Source organism: Bidens hawaiensis, unplaced genomic scaffold, assembly GCF_021521415.1.
Source record: "Bidens hawaiensis isolate Kalapana, Puna unplaced genomic scaffold, B.hawaiensis_p1.1 tig00044036_1, whole genome shotgun sequence".
Taxonomy (NCBI): Eukaryota; Viridiplantae; Streptophyta; class Magnoliopsida; order Asterales; family Asteraceae; genus Bidens; species Bidens hawaiensis.
In genome coordinates, this window is record NW_027497802.1 from 15,663 (window position 1) to 33,761 (window position 18,099).

Here is an 18,099-nt window from a genome sequence, read left to right on the forward strand (position 1 = left end):
ACAACCTACAAAAGAAAATTACAAGTTAGAACATTTTCTAATTAACAAGCAGAAAGAGTAAAAAAAAAAAAAAAAAAAAAAAAAAAAAAAAAAAAAAAGGGGATACCTGAGGCAACGCTTCTCGAAGCAGCCATTGGAGGGTAGCTTGACTTTCTTTGTAAGCACGTTCGGCTCCGCTTTTATCAAGGTTGGCAAGTTGAACTTCCTTGGCGGCAGCTTCTTCGACGCTTTTGAGTTTCCTTTCAGTACGGTCAAGCACCCCCCTCTGGTCAAGGATCTCCTGCAGCTTCTTGGCATCTTCCATTGCCAAGGCGTCATGAGCATGCTGAAGAGCCTTTAATTTGCATTTAAGCTGCTCATTCTCTTCGCGAAGTGGCTCAGCAACAGCTTCAGCCTTGGCAGCCCTCTCAGTTGAGTTTCGCGCAGTCTCCTTGGCCAGCCGAAGCTGTTCATTCACAGCTTGGGCAGCCTTGGAGCGGGCCTCGAGTCGCGCCTGGACTTCAACCTCGAGGGCCTTGAATGCCTTCTCCTTCTCGGCTGCGGCAGCGGCCAACTGCCGGTTCTCCTCCCGAAGAGCCCGCGCTTCAGATATATCTTTGGCGCGAGCTGCTTTTAACTTGTCGTTTTCACGACAAAGCAGCTCGACGCGGGGCTGCGTTCGGGCCTGGAGAACCCGAAGCTCATTGGTTAGCCTACCCTCTTGGTAGCTAGCCATGGCTTCCCCCAACGCACCATGAGGAGCAGCGTGGCGAGCCCAGTCCACGCACTCCACAGGGGTGCGAAGGGTTGTTCCTCGGCGTATGTTCCATCTTGGAACATACACTTCATTGGAATCCGACACTGCAAAAGAAACAAAAGCAGTTAGGAAAAGATGATAAAAATATGTAAGGGAAAAAGAACCCTACGTACCTGTAGGGTCAATAACAGGCCGATAGCCGCCAAACCCATCACCTGAACCTAAAGGAAATCCATCCAACAGGTCAGGCAGACGGGAAGGTGGCATAGATCGGCGGGAAGCCTGGCGCATACCTGATGGTCCGGCCGTCGGTGCCGGTGGCGCAGGTATAGTGGCAGCCGCTGTGGCAGCAATGGTTGGCGCCACCTCCTCAGCAACAGTAACCGCCGGCTCCGTGAAAGATGCTGTAAAAATTGCACTCACGACCGGCGGAGACACCTCAGCTGGAACAGCCTCAGGAAGGCTGGAACCAGCGGAAGCAGGCGTAGACGCCTGGGTCGACGCCTCGGGAAGGCTGACCGAGCCTACCGTCATTGGCGGGGGAATACTTGCTCCAACTCCACCCTGGAATGCGTCAACATCCACACCTGCACAAGCAAAAGTGTTAGAAAAATTTATTTGAAACAACAAATCTAGACAAGAATTATGGGGGTACTCACGGGGTTTCTTGAGCTTGAACGCACGGACGAGCGGGGGCGAACCCGATGGTGCCGGCCTCTTGACACCGGCAACCGTCGTCGTCACTGCCTCCCCGGAGGTAACAGCTACAGCCTCCGGAACGGTGGTCTCCTCACCACCGGGCTTCCCCGCCACCTCTGCATTATCTGACTCCGAGTCAGATAGGACTACCGGGTCGGCCGTAGAGGCCACCCTCTCCTTGCCTTTCCCGACGGCAGCCTTTTTCTTCCGCACCAGTGGAGGACCTTCTGCGGATTCCTCAGAAGAAGAAATGTCAACTCCAGCAGCAGGCACAGCATTGAGAGGTTCAGGGTAGAAGATAGGCTTACCTGGCCGTCGGTGGCTCAGGATCTCTTGGCCTGGCGGGTAAACCTCCACGAACCGACCCGCGGTCTGCTCTAAGATGGGCAACTCGTTCTCGTCCAGAGCACGAGTACCCATCCGCGCGGGACCATCTTCCTCCCGCGGGTTCAGGAGCGACTGAAGATCGTTCCCCTCTGAAATCAACAAGAAAGTTAGTAAAAATCGAAGTCAGCAAAATGAAACAAGACGTACCATAAGGGACAGAGTTCGAACCATATTCAAGGACGATCGGAACCTTATCCGCATTCGCCGCCTTCCACACCCGGCTCATCCCCAACATCACCATCGCCGACTCCGGAAAACGGAAAACCGGGGACTGGACCCGGGAAATCTTCGAGAACCATTCCGCCTCCTCGTAGTTGAGGGCGGGAAGGTTCGGAAGCGCCTGGCCATTCTTGAACTTCATGGCGATGGGGATGGCGCGAGCGGATATGAAGAAGAACTCTCTTCTCCATGAGCGAAGACTCCGCTCGGTGGTACAAATCTTTAAACCCTTGATACGGGTTGTAAGAGTGTACCACCCTTGGATGCACCTCCATGTATAGAAGGTCATCAGGCGGTCAACGAGGGGCTCAAGGCCCAGTATCCGGCACACCCACTCAAAGTGCCGGACCTTGGCAATGGCCATGGGGTGCACCTCTGTCAGGTGCACACCGTGCCTCTCTAGTACACGGTACACAAACTTTGTCAACGGAAACCTAAGGTTTCCGTAGACAAAGAATGCAGCATAAACCCCGATCTTGCCACTAGGGGCATCGTACACAGTATGGTGGGGTTCAGGAAACTCAGGCTCGAGAGACTCGAGCATGAACTTCCTGACGATATACTGGTACAGATCGACAGGAAGAGAGCACTGGCATTCGCCAGCAGTCCTCTGGTCATCAGCATCATGAGAAGACATGGTGGAAGAAAGACGAAAAAGAGATTTCAGGGTAATGCTTTACTGAACAGTAAAATTCGCCGGAAATTACTTGAGAAGAAGAGATGAAAGTGGAAAGTGTGGATTGCAAATAACCCTCCCCCCCTTTATATAGTAATCGCAATTAATGCGGTGAATTTAATGCGGAGGAGAGAGAAATCAAATGTGCAATGAAACTATGACACGTGGCAAAAAGCAGACTGGCAACAGCTGTTGACAGGACGTGTGCCAGTAATTTCGCGGCCACGCGCCCGAAAAATCGCGCCCACGCGCCTGAAAAAGCGTCTGGAATGACCATATAATGTCACGTCACCATAACTTCCTGCACGTCCTGACACAGTCAGAAGAAACCGTCGCGCGACGTTTCAGAGGTTTGGACTGTTCCTATCTTTCCACCAACCTTTCGAATTTCAAAATTCAAAATTAAAAAAAAAAAAAAAAAAAAAAAGAAGCGGGAAAATACCCCCTTTCCTTGGCGAACAAGTAACCATAAGACGGATGCGGGTACAGTGTTAAGGCAAAACCCTTCACATACCTAGCACCCGCAGGGAATTGAAGCCAAGAAAACCTTGGCGAACAAGTAACCATAAGACGGATGCGGGTACAGTGTTAAGGCAAAACCCTTCACATACCTAGCACCCGCAGGGAATTGAAGCCAAGAAAACCTTGGCGAACAAGTAACCATAAGACGGATGCGGGTACAGTGTTAAGGCAAAACCCTTCACATACCTAGCACCCGCAGGGAATTGAAGCCAAGTACCTCGGCAACCAAGTAACTATAAGACAGGTGCGGGTACAGTGTAAAGGCAAAAACCTTCACATACCTAGCACCCGCAGGGAATTGACGCCAGGAATACCTTGGAAGTAAAGTAACCGTAAGACGAGCGCAGGTACAGTGTTAAGGCAAAACCCTTCACATACCTAGCGCTCCGCTGGGAATTGAAACCAAGAAGGATCTTCTGGGCAATGCTTGCGGAAAAGGAAATAACATCCCCGCATAGCGGGAACGTCGAGAACTACGTTGTTTGAAGCTCCAGGATGGAATTGGTGGTTTTAACATAATTGATCACTATGTTCAAAACTACCAAAACCTCATGGAGAATCCACACAACTGGGACTCAATGCTCCTGACCTGCGAGGAGGTTACAGACCTACCCGCACCATACCCAAAGACCAAGCAGGAAACTCGGGCATTTCTGCAAGTGACAAGGACTTCCCATGGAAAACCTTACAAAACCCTTTTCAAAACCCTTTTAAGTCCAAAAGTTCACCTCACTTTATTAAACACGCATGAGAAGAACATTGGACTGGGGGGACTTGAAGAGGTAGGTCCCAGCAGAGCCCAGTTGGACCCGCAAGACTCACCTTAAACAGGGACGTCTGCGCAGAGACCAACTGGATCCGCAGGACCAACCATGCTCAGAGAAGTGACGTCCTTACGCGCAGTATGCAAGCTGGTCCCGCAGGAAATGCCTCCCATGGTGAAGGACTCCGCCTGTTCCCGCAGCCTCGGATACAAGCCATGAGGGAAGGCCACCCGCGCAGCATGGCTACACGCACTAGGCACTTAACTCTCCCCAGTGTCACCTGAAGGAATGAGCAAAGGTGGGAGGGGGAAAACTCCCGCCTAAATGAGCCAGTCCGTATGATGGAGGATCTTTTGTGTGATACCTGACGAGGTACAGACAAAAGATCTGACCAAGAATGCGACAGCTCACTGACAGCAGCATGGCAGACAGCACGCCACAGCACTGTGACCAATAGCCGCCGCCTACCCACCAACTCCTGCCATACCACGTGCCTAGCCTGTAGTTGGCAGAAGAGGAAGAGTGCACGACACGCCTGCTCTGTGTCAGCCGCTACCTATCCACCACTCACAGGCAGGGCACGTGCATAGGTTACAGTTGGTAGCGTGTTGGGCCGGCTAAACCCCTTGGAAACCTACCTTCGGCTATAAATACCACAAATGGTATGATCATATCTTACTACATTATCATCATATTATACCTGATATCTGCTCTAGCAATCTCTTAATATACTTTTATATTTAAAGAGCAATCTAGTCTGATTCTCACGCCGGAGGGTGGTCACAAGGAGGAACCCCCCCCCCTTCTCAGTGACGAGCTCACGGTGTCTGTTTTGCAGGTTATCAGAAGAACCATCTTCCAAGGGTCTAACCCCTCGTGGGAAACATCTCTCCAACCCCCAGGTTACCAGTAATCTGTCTGGGGACTGGTTAGTGTTTCTTCAATGTTTGATAAGCAAATTATAGTAAACCAAGATATACTTGGTTATTTCATCTAGACGTGCACAATTCGGGTTCACCTTGAAAACCCGAACCGGTTCGGAACCGGTTTTTTTCACCCCGGGTACAAAATGACACCGGTTCCAGTCAGGAACCGGTTCGGTTCCCGACCCGAACCGATGCCCGGAAATGCAAACTTTTAGGAACCGGGTAGGGTGGAACAGGAACCGGTTTTTACGTAAAACCCGGTTCCACCGGTTTTTTTTGAAATTTAAACATTATAGCCGTTAGGAACCGGTTCCAACGGCTATATAGCCGTTTTTGACCGTTGGAACCGGTTTTTTAACTATAAATAGGTTATCTTCTTTCTATAAATAGCAAGGTTTATTTGTGTACTTGTTAAACCACTCCCAAAACTATAAAACACACTCCAAACCACAATTAACCTTAAACCGACAACAAATGGCAACCAATGATGACGTTGTTATGGTGATCGAAACAACAAGATGCCCCGATGTTTGGGTTCATTACGATTTGTGTCTCATGACCGACTCACATGAGTTGGCACGTTGCAAATATTGCTCGAAGTTTCTTAAAGCAGCGTCCAACTCGACATTACGAAAACATACGAATAAGTATTGTCGAGAGAAAAGAAGATTGGAAGCTAAAAAACGGAAGTGGGAGAGTCGTCCGGCTCTACAACCCAAAAATAAGTATTCCCGGATTAAAACGACGGACTTTGTTTTTTATGTTTTAGTTGTTATGTTTAGTATCGTTTATGTTTTAATAATGTTTGTAATAGTAATTTTTTAGATGAATAAAATGTTCGTCGTTATTAAAAAAGTGACAAACAATTAATCATGAGTAACAAAAGTAATTATAATAAACAAATCAAAACTAAATATTAGTTGAACAAGTTACAAATAATTTTACCAAAACAAATAATTACAACTCTTCTTCGTCTTCATTCTCGTCTTCACTCTCGTCTTCGTTATCGGAAGAAACCCCGTCCTCCGCCTCCTCATCATGAATATGACGCTCTATTGGTATTTCGTCTTCAAAGTTCGCCTTGTGTTGTACACGATCCACCGCATCCAAATGGTCCTTTAGGCAAATGCAAACCTCTAGAGACTCGGGAGTTAGTTTTGTTCTTCGCATAGATAACACCCTCCCACTAAGAGAAAAAACTAATTCGGAAGCAACCGTTGAGGCTTGTACGGCAAGCAAATCACGAGCCATGGCGGATAGAATGGGAAATTCGTTTTGTTTACCTTTCCACCAAGCCAACAAATCAATATTGCGAATTTCGTCGACCGTTGCGCCCTCAACATAGTCTGCTCCACTATATCGACCAAGTTCGCTACTTGGTGTGTTTCCTCTTTGCCTCTTAGATGCCGATTCACGAATCCCATTCATCAAGTTTATAAGTGGGTCATTGCACGGCCTACCAGTTGTTGTTTTTTTCACAAAAGACGATCCCGTGCTTGGACCATACATTTGAAAATAATGGTCATAAAGGTCTTGAAGGTTTTTGTTGAACTTGTCCTTCGCTTCCGTCGACAACTTCGGGTCAATCTCGTGCATACCTAAGTTGTCGAATATTTCCTCAATCGTTGTTTCAACCCCATTAACATTCCAATAGGGGTTTAATGCGGCGGCACAAGTAAAGACCGGCGGTATGATTTCAAAATATTTTATGAACTTTTCTTTCATCACCGCAACAATATTTTCGAAGAGTTTGTTCTTCTCCGCAAAGCTTTTAAAAACACAAGACATATAGTACAATTCTTGCAAAACCCAACAACTAGTAGGGTAATAGACTCCCGATAATTTTGTTGTTGACTTTTTGAACACATCAAGATACTCCAACAAATAACCGACTTGGACCCAAACACTTTCCGGAAACATATCGGCATCGCGTTCTTCAACAAGATTGTTATGAAAAGCTTGTAAAGTTTGGCGTTGGGCAAAAGCACACTTTAACATATGACAAGTTGAGTTCCAACGGGTTGGAACGTCCCAATTCGGCCCCAAATACTTTCTTTCAACCGACTTACAATAGTTCTTATATTCAAGATGTCTTCTTTTACCACTTTTGAAGACATCTTGTAACATAAGTCTAAAGTATTTTAAATCATCACAAATGTGTTCATTGTCAAGACCTATTTGAACAACCAAGTTGATGATATGTGCAACACATCGGACATGAAAAAAATCCCCGAAACAAGGTGGTGAATATTTAATGATAAATTTTTCAGCCGCCTTAGTATTGTTTGAAGCGTTGTCAAACGAAATCGAAAATATTTTATTTCTCAAGTTGTAAGTCGTTATAACTTCATCAAGTAATTCAAACAATTTTTCGGCGGTATGTGGGAACGGGAAGTTTTCAAAAGCGATGGTGCGTTTCATCAATTGCCATGTCACCGGATCAACCCAATGAGCGGTGACACATATGTATGATTCGGGCAACCCGTGTGGTGCCGACCAAACATCGGTAGTTAAACTAACCATGGCTTCTAAAGAATGAAAAGACTCGATTAACTCTTTTTTAGCACACTCCCACAACCTGATACAATGACGTCTTAAGGTAGTACGACTTACATGTGTGTATCTCGGTTGTAGAGTTTCGCGAATCAACGACGTCAACTCCGGGTCATCAAAGTGGTTAAACGGCAAACCTCGTTGAATAACGAACTTTGCCATTCTATCTTGAACTTGAGTCGTGTTGTAACGAAATAGTGTACCATCTTTACCCAAGTCAATTTGATCGGTCGCGCCAATCCCTTTCAACGCCTTGCAATATGGCTTCTCGATGTGCTTTCTCAAAGTAGAGTTGGAATCGTGCTTTAATATTGAACCACATAGTTTGCAACGAGCCTTTTGATAACCTTCGTCATCCACAATCAAATCCCAATTCTTCCATATGTCTTGGTTGCGGTTATGGTTGACTACCGTAACAACCCTTGGGTCCTCCGTAACAGGAACGGGGGCAACAAAAACACTCTTCTTAGCCTTGTTGTTAGTTTTTTTGATGGGTGCCATAATAATATTTAGTTGGATGGTCGGGTAAAGGAACGGGTTTGCTAAAGGAGTAGTATTGTAGTTTGTTTTTGAGTTTGGTGGTGAAACAAGTAATGGAAATAAGTTATATATAGGTTTGGGCATCAAAAACCGGTTCCAACGGCTATATTACCGTTGGAACCGGTTCCAACGGATCTATTGTCTCAAAAACCGGTTCCAACGGCTATATTACCGTTGGAACCGGTTCCAACGGATCTATTGTCTCAAAAACCGGTTCCAACGGCTATATTACCGTTGGAACCGGTTCCAACGGCTAATTGGTGTCTAAAAAAACCGGTTCCAACGGCTATATTACCGTTGGAACCGGTTCCAACGGCTAGTTTGACTTTTGTTTGACCCTTCAAAAAAAACCCGTCGGAACCGGTTATTCCGGGTACGAACCAAACCGGTTCCAATTAAGAACCGGGTAGGAACCTGGTTGGAACTGGTACTGACATACAAATAGGAGAACCGGGTACGATTTTCGGGTACAAAAATACCCAAACCGGGTATTGTTCCAACCGGGTTGGAACTGGAACCGGTTCCGGTTCGGTTCCACCAGTTAGGTTCCGGAACCGGTTTTTTTGTGCACGTCTAATTTCATCTATGTATTGTAGCCCGGTTTCTATTTCATCAAACAAGTTGAGCCTGTTTTATTTATTGTTTTCATGTCTCTAGACTTCTAGTACTTGAAACATTGTTTATGCTTTTGTTGGTTTGTTTTATTTCTATTTGGGCTGGAAGCCACAAAACATTGGGTCTGTTTGTTTAGGATGTGGTGAGTTAAATTCATGAAGATAATTATCTCATCATCATCGTACTCAGTATATCTCACCAATAGCAAAGTTATGGTAGGGTCTGAGGAGGGTAAGATGTAGACAGCCTTACCTCTACCCCACAGGGATAGAGAGGCTGCTTCCGGTGAGACCCCCGACTCGATAGTAGTTTTGCATCAAGCCTTGGACATAAGGCACATAACACTCAACCATCTGGACACCGGTTGATTGGTGCATGTACCCTTGTCTTTCGGCTATCAGCGCCACCACATGATGCCTGATTAACCTTCCGTCACTTTTAACGTTATTTTCACGAGATTAGTAAAATAACGTCAAAATTAGTGCAATTTCATCTTTGCCCACCCGAGGGTTCAGTGGTTCACACATATACATTATATGTGCGCACCGCAAGCAAGGCTAATGAAGATAATTATCTCCTAATCAATAATCATCCTGTCATTTCATCTAGTATATAGGGTTTGTAAGACACAAATTAACATTTAGTATGCTTATAAGTTATTATGAAATGAAGTGTATATTTAGTTTATTCTTATGAACAACGTGATGTGAAACCATAATTCATCGCACCTTGTAATTCCGTTTTAACAAGGTGTGATGAAATACTAACATGAAATATATAATTACGGTTTGGAAACGTGTCACCACAAAAATATTGAAATAATGGAAATATTAAAAAACTGAGCAAATATGTATAGAAAGCATAAACAATTTGTGCATTAAAAATTTGTTTAGTAGATTAACTAGACCTTGGTAGATGCATGAACATTGCAAGCATCTTGAATCGTAATGTTAAATGAAATCTATATCACAAGAAACCAAAATAAATCATAAACCATGTAAAACAATCATAATCCCAATTTCTTTCTTTTGTTTCCACGGAAGGTTTGATTCAATTTCTTACACTGTTTATGTTTACTTTTGATTACTAGTTTTCAGATTGAACAACGATCTATTACCAATTGCTACCTAAACCCTAACTCCGATACGCCTTTTATCTTATTCTTTGATTTACACCATCATATCATACTGTAGGTTCATTTATACATACGCGATTATCTACGGATTTTAATTATAGATAGATCAAACTAGTAGTTTGTAGCTGTTTATATGTTGAATGTTCTATTGATTTCAATCTGATAACACTTCTATTACTAATAATCAGTAGTTCCACCTTCATGCAAGTAAACCAGGTTTTAAACATCCAATGCTTTCTAATAAGGAATTACTGCTTGACTCTTTGTGTTAAAATCGTGTATTATATCTATCAGTAAAGTCTACTTCTACTTCTGCAGAAGAAGGAACATTTATCTTTGCTAAGTTTTTTTTTTTATTGTTACTTTTTTACTTTTCATATAAGGATTGAAAATCAAGATGGATAATTGGAGGCCTACTCAGGGTGCTGCTGTTGACCCCTCCATGGAATCTGGTAATTGGAAGGCTCAGCTGCAAACAGATTCACGGCAAAGGATCGTCAACAAGATGTATGTACAGTAATCTTATTTTTTTTGTGATCTTAAAGAGTTTGATTATGCTAACCTGCTTGAGTGTCAATTGCTTGATGTGACTGGTTCTCTTCAATCTTTTAATTTGTAAAATGATAATGTTTACATCGTTTTGGCTGACACATGTTGATATTGTGTAGAATGGAGACCTTGAAGAGGCATCTTCCATTCTCTGGAAATGAGGGACTACAGGAACTTCAGAGAATAGCTATGAGGTTTGAAGAAAAGATTTATACTGCAGCTACAAGCCAGGTTTGTTGCGTTGTTTATGTTATATGTATGTTTTCAGTTTTTTTTTCTGCTTTTATGGAATAAGGATTTTGCTGTTGGCCCATATCTGATAATGCACACAAAAACTAAAGATCGTTAAACAGAACCAGGATTTTATGATTAAACACCAAACATGACTCTTTATTATTGAATAAAACTTGTGCACCAAAAGCAACAATTCTAACCCTTAAACTAGGAAACTAAATAACCCTTAATAAATTTCTCATGCTAAATCGACATACCCAAATAAACTGAATAAACATACTTATTAGATTAACCTATCTTTTGACTCTTTCACGAAAGTGCAAAACTAACATTTGCAAGTGTCTTAATTTATGAATGAAACAAATACTTCAAAGTTAGAACAATTAATGTAAGGTATTGTGGAGCGTTAAATCATATATTTATTTGGTTTGCAGGCTGATTATTTGCGAAAGATATCCTTGAAGATGTTGACTATGGAAAATAGATCACAAAATCCTGGGTCAGACGCCATGCAGTCAAGCTCTACTGCTACTAGTGTGAACCCCTCAGATCTAGGTATTTCATAATATATAATCATTCATTATTATTTCCGAAGTGCAATGTTTGTTTTACAAATAGGAATTTAAATTAGTAAATTGTCATAATTTTCTCTAAATGGATAGGTACTCAGGTGATGCAACAAGGGCAGCAACTTCCTATTTCTGTGCCATCTAATAGTAGTCAATCAGGACAACAAATGATGTCTCAGAGCATGCATGATAATATTGGTTCAACTGGAATGCAAGTCTCTTCTAGTTTATCATCTGCATTGCCACCTGGCAGTAGTTTACAGCAATCCACCATGGCAAATGTTGCTGGTCGAAGTTCAAACTTGCAGAACATACAAAACATGTCTGGTGTTCAACAAAGTACTGTAGGAAATACAATGGGCCCCGGTAGTTTTGCAAATCAAAGGCAGCAGATACAAGGAAGACAACAACTTGATCCCCAACAGTAACAGCAACAACAAACTCAAAATTCACATTATCTTTATCAGCAGCAACAGTTGCAACAACGGGCAAATCAGAAACTCCAGCAGCCCTCAATGCAACAGAACATGTTACAGCCAGGTCATCTGCAACCATCTCAACAACCTGTTATGCAACCGGCAATGATGCAGACATCTTCTCTCTCTTCAGTTCAAACTCAACAGCCTGTTATACCACAGTCATCACAACCGTTGATGAGCCATCAGCAATCGATTCTAAGACAACGGCAGCAAGTGCAGCCAACACAGCAACAAGTACAACCGGTACAGCAGAATACAAACATGCAACAAAACCAGCTAATAGGACAACAAAATAGCTACTCTGACATGCAGCAGCAGAGGTTGATAGGCCAGCAAAATAAGCTTCCAAGTGTACAACAACCACAACAACAGTTAATTGGTCAGCTTAACAATCTTTCTAGCATGCAACAACAGCAATCTGGTAACTCCAACATGCAGGCCAATCAACATGCGGTGCAACAAATGATGCAATCTAGTATGCCAATGCAGCAACAGAATCATCACAGCTCAGCAACTTTGTTGCCAACACAAGTTCAACCACCATTAACACAGTTACAGCAACAGGTGGGTATGCGACAACAGCCAAATCTGCTGCAACGCGATATGCAACATAGGCTTCCAACTTCAGGTGTTTTTCAGCAGCAAAATGTGAATGATCAGCAGAAACAGTTATTTCAACAACAGAGAGTTATGCAAGAGGCATCATCAAGTAGGGTTTTTATTATTTTTATGTTTTAATTATTCAAACTATATTTTTAACAAGCTAACACATGCAACTTCTAACTGTAGCATCATTAGATTCGACAGCTCAGACGAGCAATCCAAATGGTGGAGATTGGCAAGAGGAAGTGTATCAGAAGGTGCTCTATATTAACATACTCATCTTTTAGAGCAGTGGAAGCATCTGATGTAACAGTTCACTTTGAGTCGAACAAAGTCGTCATTGTTTTAAACCAGACTTTAGTTTTGCTTATTTTCGCACTGGTTTCAGTTATTACATTTTAAGCAAAAAAATCATTACTGATAATAAAATTATAACCAAATGTCGAGCATATACCAAGTTTTTGCTTGCAATCGTTTTAGTGTTGTCGTTTTCTTGCTTATACTAGGTTTTGGGAATTAATATTGTTCTATTTTAAATAGCATTGTTATAATAATGTATATCGTATACCTGAATTGTTTTCTTCTGATTGCAGCTAAAAGCAATGAAGGACCTGTATCTAATAGATTTAAAGGACATGCACCAGAAGATCCTTGGCAAATTGCAGCAGGTAAGTTAGTGGTTCTTATCAAAATAGGATATTTTTTAATTCGAAAAATGCATAGAATCTTTTAAAGATAGTATGTTATTTTATAAAAGCATACTGCTATAGACAATCTCCGGTTTCGCAGTTTAATGAACTTTTACTGTGCAGGCCGATCCTCTTCCTCAGCAACCAAAAAACGAGCAACTTGATAAGCTGAAAATGTTTAGAACTATGTTGGAGCGTTACATGCATTTCTTACAAATCCCTAAGCAGGCTATATTACCTAATTTTAAAGACAAGCTGGGTGTTTATGAGGGTCATATTATTCAAGTCATCAACTCAAATAAGCGTAAACCTGTGGGCCCACAACAGCAAGCACAAGCACTTCCTCCAGCACAGATGCAATCTATGCAACAATCACAACAAACACATTCTCAATTGACACAAGTTCAATCACATGAAACTCAGAATTTACAGAGTAATATGGCAACAATGCAACCAAATATTATGGGAAATTTGTCAGGCGGTTCAAATGTTCAGCAAAACATGATGAACTCCATACAGCCCAGTTCTAATCTTGATCCAGGTCAAAATAGCAATATGAACTCGTTACTGCAAGTTTCGAGTGGCTCTCTACAACAAAATACAGTGAGTGGGTCCCAACAAGTAAACATAAACCCGATGTCATTACAGGCGAACTCAAATATGCTTCAGCATCCACATATTAAACAAGAGCAATTGCTTCAAAACCAGCAAATGAAGCAATTTCAACAACGCCAAATGCAGCAACAATTTCTGCATAAGCAGCAATTCATGCACCATCAGCAACAACAATTTCACCAACAAACAAAGCAACAGCAACCGAGTGGGCAGATAAATGATTTCAGTGACATTAAACCTAGACAGCAAACGAGTATGATGAAATCAGGTGCTTATCAGCAGCATCAACGTTCTGCTTATCACCAACAGTTAAAACCAGGTGCTCCATTTTCACCTCAACTCCTCTCGTCTGCTTCTCCACAAATGTCACAACATGCATCTCCTCAGATTGACCAGTCAAACATGTTAAAATCTGCCAACTCACCGTTTACTGCACCTTCTCCTTCAACATCCTCTGCACCTCCTCTACCAGGGGAGTTAATAATGGAGTTCCATCATTATCTAATGTCGGGAATATTGGACATCAGCAACCATCTTCAGCAGTTGCTATTGGTACACCGGGAATATCTGCTTCCCCTTTACTTGCGGAGTTCACTAGTCCAGACGGAACCCATGGTGCTGTTGCATCAATTGGAGCTGGAAAATCTGTTACAGAACAGCCTCTAGAATGCCTACTCAAAGTGGTCAGTTTAGAAATTGTGCATGTTCATATAATAATATACACTCATTAGTAGAGGTGGCAAGATGGGCAGGTTAATGTTGGTAACGAGTTTAAACAGGTCAAAAATTTTAGTACTGAAAAAACAGGCCAATTTCTATTCCGTTGTAATATAAATGGGAAGATGTCAGTCAATACCAATCAAGTTTTATCACTGTTCGAGTTAGGTTACTCATGTTTTATATTGTTTGGAATGAAACATTTATGAATCTTTGTTACCATGTAATGATTACTTTTTTCAAGTTTAACCTGAAGTAACCTGTTTCAGTAAGCGTTTAAAAAAATATACTAATTTCTAACAAAGTTTCGTAATTGTGACTTATGTCACTCCATCTTTACGGGTTTTAAAAAATTCCAATGGAACAACATAAACTGGAGTGACCTAAATGAAACATCTATGGAATTTTGTTACTATTTAGTGACTTTTACACATCTAAATATCAACAAGTTATTTATGATTACAAGAATAGTATTATTACAATAATATATATATATAGGGGAAGGTTAACGTACAAATGAAATTAACGTGCTAAACGTGAGAATCAAATAGAGTAATTATATATACAAGTAGAGTAATTATGTAATTACTCTATGATAATTACTCTACTTGTATATATAATTACTCTACTTGATTCTCACGTTTAGCACGTTAATTTCATTTGTATTAGATCTAAACCCTATATATATATAGAGAGAGAGGGTTAATGTAAAAAACAATTGTTTTTTGAGAAGCATAAGAATAGATGTAGACCCTTGGATCTAGGATCTAGTGGTTGAGATTGGTAGTTTCTAAAAGTTGTATAGTTTTCTATTTGCATGGTATAGTGTCCTATTTAGGTGGTGTATTTTATTTTAAAGCCTTCTCACACTTCTCACAAAACAATTGTTTTTTATTTGAACCCTTTTCTACACACACACACACACATATATATCTTCAAATGAAAAATTTTCAAATCGCAAGTATGCACCTATTTGAGATGAAAAATAACCCAAATTAACCAATTCTTAAGTAAATGAGTTGAATTGTTGAAACTGCCACCTAGATCCTTAAGGGTGTATTTAATACATTTTCTTTATAACATGAAATTATAGGACTAACATATTTTAATTCATTTCTTTATAGGTAAAATTGATGTCACCAAAAGCTTTGAGTGATTCAGTTAGTGACATAGATTCCGTTGTGAGTATGATTGATAGGATTGCAGGGTCAGCACCAGGTAACGGGTCGCGAGCTGCAGTTGGTGAGGATTTAGTTACCATGACAAAATGTCGTCTTCAGGCAAGAAATTTTGTCACTCAAGATGGAACAAATGGCACAAGGAAAATGAAAAGGTTTACAAGTGCAATGCCATTAAATGTTGTGTCATCTGCTGGCAGTGTAAATGATAGTTATTTGAATGGTTCTGAGAATTCTGAGCTGGATTCAACTGCATCTTCTTCAATCAAAAGGCCCCGGACCGAGGTAATATTTTTTTTTACAACATTATTGTATTACACCATATCTTCCTTGTGCTATCAGTAGGCTGTCTAATTTCTTTGATGTATCAATTGTGAAATTTTAATCGCCCTTATGAGTCGCTAGTACATGTTACGAATCCATCATATAGTTTTCCATTTACATGAGGCATTACATTTAGCCATGTAAACGAACCGAACGTTCAATGAACCGTAAACCGTTCGGCGGGAAGTTCGTTTATGTTAATTTAATAACTAACGAACATGTATACATGTCTCGTTTGTGAACATTCGTTCATTTATGTTTCTAGGTGGTTTGTTTGCGTTTATTTAAGTTCATTCTTTACGTTCATTTATATATTCACTGAAAGTTCTTAGACTCACTGTATCTAGAGCAGTTTTATTAACTGGTTCGCTTGGTTATGTTCGTTAATCTACTTTTAGTTATGTTTGTTTGTTTACGTTTGTGAACTGTTTGTTTATACTATTAACAAACGGACAAGAACACGGTCATTTTCTTAACGAGCGTATGCGAACAAGAAAGCCCATTTGTTTAATTGTTCATGTTCGATCGTGTGTTTGGTTAAAGTTAAACGAACGAACACGAACATGTCCCATTTTCCTTTACAGGCCTAATCACATTGTTAATATTTGATTTTTAAATTCTATTTCATGAGGCATGACAAAAGCTTACCAGGAAATTCTTAAATAACAAAAATATCCTTAATTTGAAATCGGTGCATCTTCTTTGGAGGTACCGGGTACGTGACAAACGAGTGGTCTGAATTGAGAATCGTTAACTTTGGAAATAATAAAAAGGCTTGTATTAAGAACCATTAAGGGTATTTGTGTCCTCGGGTATTTTAGGTCATTTTGTCATCTGGACGTTTTTGGTCGGAATTGACATCAACAAAACCAAATAAATACTAGGGCAGCAGTAATGCTGTTGTGATACTTGGTCGGTGTATGTATAATTATACGCACTTATCCTATTTCTATTTTAAAATTTTATTATGATAAATGAAGCATGAAATGTAGCAATTTATTAACTCGAGTTAAAACACTCCATCTTCTGTTACAGTATAATCATGCTCTTTTGGAAGAAATAAAGGAGATCAACCGGGGACTCATTGATACCGTGGTATCTATTAGTGAGGAAGATGTTGATCTGGCTGTAGTTCCAGAGGGTGGAGATGGAACCATGATTACATGCTCTTTCAGTGCTGTAGCTCTCGGTCCAAACTTGAAGTCACAGTATGCTTCGGCACAAATGGTATGCAATCATAGTATATAATATATGTTATGTTGATTACATGCAATATCCTTTTCATGTTCCCTGCGGACTTTTTATATACACATATTTTTTCAATTTGTATGCAGTCACCTATTCAACCATTGAGGTTGCTTGTTCCTGCAAATTATCCAAACTGTTCTCCGATACTCTTGGATAAGTTCCCTGCAGAAATCAGGTGAGAAGTCATGTGTGTTTGACCTTTGACATCATTTATGGTATTAATTTTGCTATATTTTGTCTATAGTGAAGTGTATTTTTGTCATTTGACAATGATTCATGGTATTGATTTAGTAAAGGGCATTTGAGTCATTTGGTGCAAAATTAAACATATTTTTCAAGTAAATATGGTGAGAAGTCATGTTTGTTTGAGTTTGACCTTTAACATCGTTCATGGTATCTCTTATGCTACATTCTGTCAATAGTCAAGTGTATTTTAGTCATTTGGCGAAGATGAAGCATAATGTATTCTTGTCTTTTGGCATGTTTGTTTCGCTTGCAGCAAGGAGTTTGAGGATACTTCAACAAAGACAAAATCAAGATTCAGTATTTGTCTGAGAAGTCTTTCACAACCAATGTCACTTAAAGAAATTGCAAGAACATGGGATGCATGTGCTGCTGCTGTTATGTCAGAGTATGCTCAGCAAAGCGGTGGTGGTACCTTCAGCTCAAAATATGGTACCTGGGAGAATTGCGTGAGTGCTGCTTAGTTTTGTTATGGTCATTTGAAGTGTAAATGTAACCCTCGCAACATGTATAACCATATGAACCCAGACTTTTGTTAGTTGTTATATCTAGTCAAGATTCGAAACTTGCTGCTGATCTATGAAGAGCGATCTTATTAGTATTTATAACTGATTTCTTCAGTGTAATATTGGTAAAATTGATCGTATTAGCATCTATAGTTGATTTCTTCGATGTATTGTATATAATGGTAACCGACATGGCTTCATTAAGTGCTACAAGATCTTGCGTGCTTAGCTCCAAGTGCAAGTTTAAATTAGTTTTTACGTACACAACCTTATGTAGTGTGCAACCTGATATCACTTTCAAGTAAAGTAGTGTTGTAAAAATTGCGACTAGGCGTCAGTTAATCACTAGTCCTCACTTCACTGATTAATTTTG

The 18,099-nt window shown here is 40.9% G+C and overlaps 1 pseudogene across 1 annotated transcript; it reads left to right on the forward strand.

The window, feature by feature from the left end:
* Positions 1 to 10,169: 10,169 nt before the first annotated feature.
* On the forward strand, positions 10,170 to 17,785 carry LOC143594633 (mediator of RNA polymerase II transcription subunit 15a-like; annotated as a pseudogene). The gene is made up of 11 exons (XR_013146370.1): positions 10,170 to 10,279; positions 10,441 to 10,552; positions 10,990 to 11,110; positions 11,218 to 12,312; positions 12,393 to 12,463; positions 12,800 to 12,874; positions 13,019 to 14,193; positions 15,352 to 15,690; positions 16,765 to 16,956; positions 17,064 to 17,152; positions 17,477 to 17,785. The product of XR_013146370.1 is annotated as a mediator of RNA polymerase II transcription subunit 15a-like (transcript).
* Positions 17,786 to 18,099: the final 314 nt, after the last annotated feature.